Source organism: Balaenoptera ricei, chromosome X, assembly GCF_028023285.1.
Source record: "Balaenoptera ricei isolate mBalRic1 chromosome X, mBalRic1.hap2, whole genome shotgun sequence".
NCBI lineage: Eukaryota > Metazoa > Chordata > Mammalia > Artiodactyla > Balaenopteridae > Balaenoptera > Balaenoptera ricei.
The window spans coordinates 109247020-109257364 of NC_082660.1; the positions used below are offsets into that span (position 1 = coordinate 109247020).

The window sequence follows — 10345 nt, forward strand, 5'->3', positions numbered from 1 at the left end:
TTACAGTCCTTGTTTCTGTAACTGGTCTCATGATCATAGCTGGTATTTATAACTACCTTTTCCACTACTCATTCTATGTTCCCTTTGCCTTCAGGAAGAACTTCAGCTGATTATGGTTCTTTACCTGGTGTGGTGACCCAAACCCTTATTCCTGAAAGGTCTGGGATGTTAGTGGTCTATCCCAGTGGATGTTAGTGCCTGGATTGAGTTGTAGTGTTCCACTGACCTTAATCACAAGGCATGGTGATATTAAGAGACACTCTAAGGGATCTTATGTGTTCCACACATTCTTCTTTACCTCCATTGTGGAGTAGTAATCCAGTTTCCCCTTGGTAGTTGAGATGCATCACCCCAGCCAGCACAGTAACTCCCTGCTTTGCCTGTTGATTCAGAGGTATGAGGAGCCCAAAGTGGCTGTGTGACAGCCTTAACTTCCAGTTTAATAGAATCATTGTTGTGTCTCCTGGTGGAAGGATTTTTCCCTCTAGAACTAAGACCTCTAGGCCAGCAGAGCATAGGGTCACAAAAACAGGAAACAAAAATATTGCTAATGGGTCACTAGGGGTAATAGTGAGTGACGCCATTCCCATTTCTACCCCTTGATTCCTGGACCCATTAATCCTGTCAGAGAAACAGCACAACATACTGACCATTCATTCAGAGCATATACAGCCTTCTGGAGAACCTTGTCTCAGCCCTCCAAGGTATTGCAACCTAGCTGGCACTGTAACTGAATCTTCAAAAGGTCATTCCACGATTCTGTCAAGCCAGCTGCTTTGGATCATGGGGAACATGATAAGACCATGGAATTCCATGAATATGTGCCTGTTGCCACACTTCTTTTGCTCTGAAGTGAGTTCCTTGATCAGAAGCAATGCTGTGCAGAATACTATGACAGTGGATAAGGCATTCTGTAAATCCATGGATGGTAGTTTTGGCAGAAGTATTGCTGGCAAGGAAGGAAAACCTCCATATTCAGAGTATCTCTGCCAGTAAGAACAAAATGCTGTCCGTTCCATGATGGAAGCAGTGCAATGTAATCAGCCTGTCACCAGATAGTTAGCTAATCACCCTGGGAAATGGTGCCATGTCAGGAACTCAGTGTTGGTCTCTGCTGCAGGCAGATTGGACACTCACTGGTGGCCATAGCCAGGTTATTCTTGGTGAGTGAAAGTGCATGTTGCTGAGCCTATGTATAATCTTAATCCTTCCCACCTTGGACACTTAATTCACGAGGCCATTGGACAATGGCAGGGGTGATTGAGGAGAGAGGCTGACTGGCATGTACAGAATGGGTCATCCTATCCACTTGATTATTAAAGTTCTCCTCTGCTGAGGTCAGCCTTTTGTGAGCATTCACATTGGACACAAGTCTCATCACATGTTTTGTCTATTCAGAGAGGTCTTATCCACATACCTCTTCCCCAAATTTCTTTGTTATCAATTTTCCAGTCTTCTTCCAAGTCCCTGAACATCCAGTGTAACCATTGGCCACAACCCATGAATTAGTATATAATTCCATATTTGGCCATTTCTCCTTCCAAGCAAAGTGTAAAACCAGGTGGTCTTCTTGACGTTCCACCCACTGGGAAGATTTACCTTCACCACTGTCCTTTAGGGATGTCCCAGAAAGAGGCTGTAGTGCTATAGCTGCCCACTTTGGATGGTGCCTGTATATCCTATAGAACCATCTGTAAACCTGAGACTTCACTTTCTCTGTCAGCAAATCATAGGAAACTCCATAGATGTGGGCTGGGAGAGAAAAGACAGTGTGGCAGGAGTGGGGACCATGGGCATTTGGATACTTCTTCATGTAACTTACTTGTGCCTTCATGGCCTGCTTGGGCTCGATTGTGTACATACCACTTGCATTTGATGATAGAGTACTGCTGTGTACACCCAACTTTATGGCTTTGTGAGTCAGATAACATGGAATTCATGATGGGTAGCTCAGGTTGCATGGTAACTTGATGGCCCATTGTTAAGTGTTCAGTCTCTACTAAGGCCCAGTGGCAGGCCAAGAGCTGTTTCTCAAAAGGAAAGTAATTATCTGCTGAGGATGGCAGGGCTTTGCTCCAAAATCCTAAGGGCTGATGCTTTACATATAGGGTCCTGTCAAAGGCTCCAAATAGCATCCTTATCTGCCATTGATACTTCAAGTACCATTGGATTGGCAGGATCATATGGCCCAAGTGGCAGAGCAGCTTGCATGACAACCTGGACCTGTTACAGAGCCTTCTTTTGTTCTGGGCCCCACTTAAAAAATAGCAGCTTTTCAGGTTATGTGGTAAATGGTCCAGAGCAACACACCCAAATGAAGAATATGTTGCCTCCAAAATCCAAAGCAGCCTAGTAGGTGTTGTGCCTCCTTTTTGGTTGTAGGAAGAGCCGGATACAACAACTTATCCTTCATCTTAGAAAGGATATCTCAACATGCCCCATACCACTGGACCCCTAAAACTTTCACTGAGGTAGAAAGCCTCTGAACTTTTTTTATGATTTACTCTTACACCCAAATATCTTACAAATAAGTCTAGAGTAGTTGTTACTTCTCACTCAATAGGTCTAATCAACACAATATCACTAATGGAATGGACCAGTATGATATCTTTTGGAAGGGAAAGATAATCAAGATCTCTACAAACTAAATTATGACATAGGGTTGGAGAGTTGATATACCCCTGAGGTAGGATAGTGACAGTGTACTGCTGGCCTTTCCAGCTGAAGGGAAACTGCTTCTGGTGAGTCTTATTGATAGGGATGGAGAAAAAGACATTTGCCAGATCAATAGCTATATACCAGGTACCAGGGAATGTGTTAATTTGCTCAGGCAATGAAACCATATCTGGTACAGCATCTGAAATTGAAGTCCCCATCTGGTTAAGCTTATGATAATCCACTGTCATTTATCAAGATTGATCTGTCTTCTGCATAGGACAAATAGGTGAGTTGAATGGGGATGTGGTGGGAACCACCACCTTCAAGTCCCCAATGGTGTCACTAATCTTTTAGATCCCTCTAGGATTTTTTTTTTTTTTACTGTTTTCCTTGGTAGGGACAGTCTAGTGGCTTCCACTTGATTTCTACTACCATAATAGTCCTCACTCCACAGTTCAAGGAACCATTGTGGGGATTCTGTCAGCTGCTAAGTATATATATTACAATTATGGATTCCAGAACTGGGGAAATAACCACAAGATGGTTCTGGGACCCACTGGGCCCACTGTGAGATGGACCTGAGCTAAAACTCCATTGATCACCTCACCTCCATAAACACCTACTCTGGTGGAACATAGTGACATTTTATGTCTTCTGGAATTAGTGTCAGTTCAGAGTCAGTAGTCCAGTAGTCCCTGAAAGGCCTGATTATTTCCTTTACCCTAATTCACAGTTACCCTGCTAAAAGGGGTAGGTCCCTTTGGGGAAGGCTGGGGAAAAGATTAACAGTATACATTTTTTGATAGTGTATCAGAGTCCTTCTTCATTGGGACCCAGACTCCTGTCCATTCATGGGGGTTTCTGGGCCTATAAACTCTCTCAAGTCTAGGAATTGATTGAAGGGCTGTGACTCTGTTTTTGTGATTCAGTTTAGACTTTTTCCACTTGACCTAGAACTTTTCTGCTTATACAGATCAAGTAAGAATTTACTAGGCTTCCTATTTCTTTTACTTCTAGGAATAGCACGATTAGCCAACTTCATAGGTCTGTATGACTCAGACTATTCTGATTGCTGCTTTGACTCTGCTGTCCATTATGGTAACCATGCCCTCCTTGCCTGTGGCTATTGAATGCCACCACTTTACCCCTGCCAACTGGGATCCAATTACTCCCATTGCATTTAGGTTCCCCAATTCAGTGGCTGCAGTTCCCACTGTAAGTTTTGGCCTCTAGAGAAGAGCAATCACAGAGCTTCTCATCTTCTGAGGGATGCTCAGGCTTCCCTCATAAGTTTGTTTCTGGCAACATCGGCTAAAGGTATGTCTTCTGGACCCTCCAGAATTAGATCTTAAATAATTAATCCATTCTAACATTCCAATCTCCCTAAGCCTTTGAATCCCTTTCTGTATTTTAAACCAAGGTAGGTCCAACATTTTCACTTCCCTCACTGTGGGCCATCTCTTCATCCATGTTTCAGCCAACCATCCAAACCTTTAGAGCCCTTTCTAACTTCCCAATCTGGAACATTAAATGCAAAATTTCTGCTTAATGAGCTCATGTGAATAAATTCAGCCTGATCCAACTTTATGCTCCTTCCACCGTTACTGAAGCCGAATCCAGCCTCTATACCCTGACACCAAATTAAATCTTGGAGACAGAGTTTTGGATGAAGTAGAAAAGAATAGCTTTTTTGCTTTGCCAGGCAAAGGGGGTCACAGCAGGCTAATGCCCTCAAAACGGTGTGTCCCAACCCCGGGGTGGGAGGGGTGGTTTATGAGGAGTTTTATAGTCAAGGGGCAGGGTTGCTGATAAGGATCAGGGTGCATGCAGGGCCCGCATTCTTTCAATCCAGAGATCATCTGGTGTCAGGTGATGATGGGCGAACTGTGACCTTCTCTGGAATGAGAAGTGCTTCATCAAGTAGTTAACATCTTCCATTTGGTGGGGGTTTTAGTTCTGCAGAAGAGCTCAAAGATATTGTTATGTGTATCCCTTGAGGGGGAACCGGACCCTGCCCCAAGGCTGCGCTATTGTTTCTTGACTGCTCCTCCCTTGTCTCTGCATCCCCTCCCTTCCCTGATTAGCAACTGTTTGAACCTGCCCTTTGGAATCCAGGGAAGAGGACACAGAAAGGCTTTTGTGTCCAGGAGCCCCACAGAGTCCTTCTCAGTTTCATTATCTCACACCCTCTGTATCCATTCCCACACATTTCCCTGGGTTTTTGTTTGTATAAATCAGAAAACTCGAGTAGTTCTCTTGGAGTGTATTGTACCTCCTCATGGGTGACACTTTGTACCTGACCTTTAGTGGCCTCCTGAGACTTGAGTATAGTTGTAGGTCTAGAAGCAAAGAAGGATGGTGGGGGTGGGTTCTGAGGAGAATCAGCATTGTTTTATGTGCCAACTGCCTCATGGGAAGCCATTACACTTTCTTCAGGCAGTGCAGGGTTAATTCCCTCAGGCAGGAGTGGAAAGGCCAATAAGACGGGGTAGAGAGTCTGAACCACTGTGGGTAGGGATGCTTCTGCTGGGCGTTGGGAAGCTGCTTCTGCTACGGTGGGGAGACCACATCCACTGAGAGTGGGGAGATCTCTTTCACTGGCAAAGAAGACTCATCAGGATTTAGAGGCTCAGGGTACCCAGTTTCATCAGGGTCTTCTCACATGTCCCCATCCCAACTTACAGGAGCCCATTCTTTCTCAATGACTGCCCTCAGTTTAACAATAGATACCCTAAGAGGCTGAGAGTTCAACTTGAGTTGTAATTCAGCCAGTTTCCTTATGAGATTCTGCATTTGATTTTCAGCAGTCTCAGCCCTGTTGGCTGTAGGCGTTAAGGCTCTCCTTCAGGACATGCATAGAAACTTTAGGTCATTTATGTGACACTAGAGCTAGGAATATGAATCCCAGAGTTCATCCTTTTCTTTCACCATTTTGTCCAGTGACATTAGGAGCAACTGGCCAATCTCATTATATTTGTTAGTTTTCCAAAAATGTTTGAAAGTATCATATACACAGTCACCCAACTCCTTGCTTCTTATAAATGGCTGATTAGCAGTATCCAATGCAGATATTTTGCATATCTCTATTGCCATATTATGCCATGCATTATCAGTGCTCTCTTTACTACTGGAAATAATCATTAGAGGCTTTAAATCTAATCAGATTAGAGATCTACTTCTAGAAATCCCAGAACCAATTCAGAAAACTCATTCTTAAAATTCTGTTCCTATAGAACCACTCTTGGTACCAAAAATCTGTATTAGCCAGGGTGTTCCAGAGGAAGGATATGTGTGTGTGTGTGTGTGTGTATTCAGATATGTGGGCATCCCTTGGTCCATTCAAGTTGACACATAAAATTAACCATGACAGCCAAGCACGAATATATCAGAAGAATTACTCTTAATCCTTTATTTTAAAAGCATTTATCTTATTAATTGAAAAGGACTATCAGTTTCAAAGGCTCTTAGATTTTGATCATGTGAAGCCAAATCTATGGATAAATATGGAATTTGTGATTTGAATTGTGTTGTTTTGCCTTCATGTGTGATATCATGTAGCTATGATCTTTATCATATTTCTGGAAATGTAATTCATACTCAGGAGTCTTGTAATAAAATACATTTTTTTGGTGCAACCAAATGAGAAACCTCTTTTAGGGTATTTTAGCAATAAAATAGTGATGCTTGGTATTAAGGCTCTGCTAGGAATGAAAGGGCCTTCTGAATCCTCAAACAAATATGGAATGCACTTTCGTCTATATTTACTGTTCCTCATATCTTCCAGAGATTTCTCATCGTTAAAACTAATAAGTTACAAAGCAGATTTTAAAACTGCTTCACAGATCCCTAGTGATTCCTCATAGGTGTCTCATTCACTTCATCATTTACTCATTCAAAAATATTACTTGAATGTCTGCAGTGTACCAGACACTATGTTAAGTGCAATGTGCCAAGTGAACAAGAGGATGAGGAGAGAAAGTCTGATCATGAGGAAAGAAAGTTGTATATCTACCATTGCTTCAACCAGATCAGGTCTGCTTTAGCTATTTTATATTTTGGATTTCCACAAAAGATTTCCATGAGCAAACAAACATGAAAATTACTAGTGTGGTTAATAATAAAGTACCAGAGTATCCATACCCTTATCATCTCAGTTAGCTAAAATTTAACTGGATTTAGATACATCCTCTGTCTGCGGTGAAGTTACATTGCTTTGGATTCTTCACATACTGTATCACATTACAAATTCTCAGTGTCTTCCAAAGTGTCTGAATTTCTATGGCTACCAAATTGAGGAATGATTTAAAATAAGGCAATGCGTTCTGTCTCTGGTACTCAGGAAGGGTCACAGACCTGTGAACAGTTTCCTGTTCATTATCATGAACCTCATATTTATTTCTAAATATCATAAGTGGTAAAAAAGAGAGAGAGAGAAAGAAAGAATAGCTCCAAAAAGCCTGTGAAGATGACTAATTCTAGTTAAATTTTCAGTCGATTTTTTTGGTTTCCTGTGAGGCTCTGATTTCATATCTGAGCATATATGGCTGACTGCCCTAACTGGGTATTGACAGTATTGTTGTTATTATTATTACTGTTATATCATTAAAGTACTTCCTTTTTTTTAACTCTTGATTGGAGTATAATTGCTTTACAATTGTGTGTTAGTTTCTGCTTTATAACAAAGTGAATCATCTCTATATATACATATATCCCCATATCACCTCCCTCTTGCGTCTCCCTCCCACCCTCCCTATCCCACCCCTCTAGGTGGTCACAAAGCACCGAGCTGATCTCCTGTGCTATGCGGCTACTTCGCACTAGCTTTCTATTTTACATTTGGTAGTAAATATAATTCCATGCCACACTCTCACTTCATCCCATCTTACCCTTTCCCTGCCTGGTGTCCTCAAGTCCATTCTCTACGTCTGCATCTTTACTCCTGTCCTGCCCCTACGTTCTCTGTAACCTTTTTTTTTTTTTTTTAGATTCCATATATATGTGTTAGCATACAGTATTTGTTTTTCTCTTTCTGACTTACTTCACTCTGTATGACAGATCTAAGGTCCATCCACGTCACTACAAATAACTCAATTTCGTTTCTTTTTATGGCTGAGTAATATTCCATTGTATATATGTGCCACATCTTTTTTTTTAAAACATCTTTATTGGAGTATGATTGCTTTACAATGGTGTGTTAGTTTCTCATTTATAACAAAGTGAATCAGTTATACATATACATATGTTCCCATATCTCTTTCCTCTTGCGTCTCCCTCCCTCCCACCCTCCCTATCCCACCCCTCTAGGTGGTCACAAAGCACCGAGCTGATCTCCCTGTGCTATGCGGCTGCTTCCCACTAGCTATCTATTTTACATTTGGTAGTGTATATATGTCCATGCCACTCTCTCACCCTGTCACATCTTACCCCTCCCCCTCCCCATATCCTCAAGTCCATTCTCTAGTAGGTCTGTGTCTTTATTGCCGTCTTGCCACTAGGTTCTTCATGACCTTTTTTTTTTTTCCTTAGATTCCATATATATGTGTTAACATACTGTATTTGTTTTTTTTTTCTGACTTACTTCACTCTGTATGACAGACTCTAACTCCATCCACCTCACTACAAATACCTCCATTTCATTTCTTTTTATGGCTGAGTAATATTCCATTGTATATATGTGTCACATCTTCTTTATCCATTCATCCGTCGATGGACACTTAGGTTGCTTCCATGTCCTGGCTATTGTAAATAGAGCTGCAATGAACAATGTGGTACATGACTCTTTTTGAATTATGATTTTCTCAGGGTATATGCCCAGTAGTGGGATTGCTGGGTCATATGGTAGTTCTATTTTTAGTTTTTTAAGGAACCTCCATAGAGTTCTCCATAGCGGCTGTATCAATTTACATTCCCACCAACAGTGCAAGAGAGTTCCCTTTTCTCCAGACCCTCTCCAGCATTTATTGTTTCTATATTTTTTGATGATGGCCATTCTGACTGGTGTGAGATGATATCTCATTGGAGTTTTGATTTGCATTTCTCTAATGATTAATGATGTTGAGCATTCTTTCATGTGTTTGTTGGCCATCTGTATATCTTCTTTGGAGAAATGTCTATTTAGGTCTTCTGCCCATTTTTGGATTGGGTTGTTTGCTTTTTTGTTATTGAGCTGCATGAGCTTCTTGTAAATCTTGCAGATTAATCCTTTGTCAGTTGCTTCATTTGCAAATATTTTCTCGCATTCTGAGGGTTGTCTTTTCGTCTTGTTTATGGTTCCCTTTGCTGTGCAAAAGCTTTTAAGTTTCATTAGGTCCCATTTGTTTATTTTTATTTTTATTTCCATTTCTCTAGGAGGTGGGTCAAAAAGGATCTTGCTGTGATTTATGTCATGGAGTGTTCTGCCTATGTTTTCCTCTAAGAGTTTGATAGTGTCTGGCCTTACATTTAGGTCTTTAATCCATTTTGAGTTTATTTTTGTGTATGGTGTTAGGGAGTGTTCTAATTTCATACTTTTACATGTAGCTGTCCAGTTTTCCCAGCGCCACTTATTGAAGAGGCTGTCTTTTCTCCACTGTATATGCTTGCCTCCTTTATCAAAGATAAGGTGACCATATGTGCGTGGGTTTATCTCTGGGCTTTCTATCCTGTTCCATTGATTTATGTTTCTCTTTTTGTGCCAGTACCAAACGGTCTTGATTACTGTAGCTTTGTAATATAGTCTGAAGTCAGGGAGCCTGATTCCTCCAGCTCCATTTTTCGTTCTCAAGATTGCTTTGGCTATTCGGGGTCTTTTGTGTTTCCATACAAATTGTGAAATTTTTTGTTCTAGTTCTGTGAAAAATGCCAGTGGTAGTTTGATAGGGATTGCATTGAATCTGTAGATTGCTTTGGGTAGTAGAGTCATTTTCACAAAGTTGATTCTTCCAATCCAAGAACATGGTATATCTCTCCATCTATTTGTATCATCTTTAATTTCTTTCATCAGTGTCTTATAATTTTCTGCATACAGAACTTTTGTCTCCTTAGGTAGGTTTATTCCTAGATATTTTATTCTTTTTGTTGCAATGGTAAACAGGAGTGTTTTCTTAATTTCACTTTCAGATTTTTCATCATTAGTGTATAGGAATGCAAGAGATTTCTGTGCATTAATTTTGTATCCTGCTACTTTACCAAATTCATTGATTAGCTCTAATAGTTTTCTGGTAGCATCTTTAGGATTCTCTATGTATAGTATCATGTCATCTGCAAATAGTGACAGCTTTACTTCTTCTTTTCCGATTTGGATTCCTTTTATTTCTTTGTCTTCTCTGATTGCTGTGGCTAACACTTCCAAAACTATGTTGAATACTAGTGGTGAGAGTGGGCGACCTTGTCTTGTTCCTAATCTTAGTGGAAATGGTTTCACTTTTTCACCATTGAGGACGATGTTGGCTGTGGGTTTGTCATATATGGCCTTTATTCTGTTGAGGAAAGTTCCCTCTATGCCTACTTTCTGCAGGGCTTTTATCATAAATGGGTGTTGAATTTTGTCAAAAGCTTTCTCTGCATCTATTGAGATGATCATATGGTTTTTCTCCTTCAATTTGTTAATATGATGTATCACGTTGATTGATTTGCGTATATTGAAGAATCCTTGCATTCCTGGAATAAACCCCACTTGGTCATGGTGTATGATCCTTTTAATGTGCTG

At 40.8% G+C, this 10345-nt stretch overlaps 1 pseudogene; it reads right to left on the reverse strand.

Moving 5' to 3' along the window:
* Positions 1 to 227: 227 nt before the first annotated feature.
* LOC132357181 (uncharacterized) lies at positions 228 to 4938 on the reverse strand (annotated as a pseudogene).
* Between the last annotated feature and the right edge of the window lie 5407 nt (positions 4939 to 10345).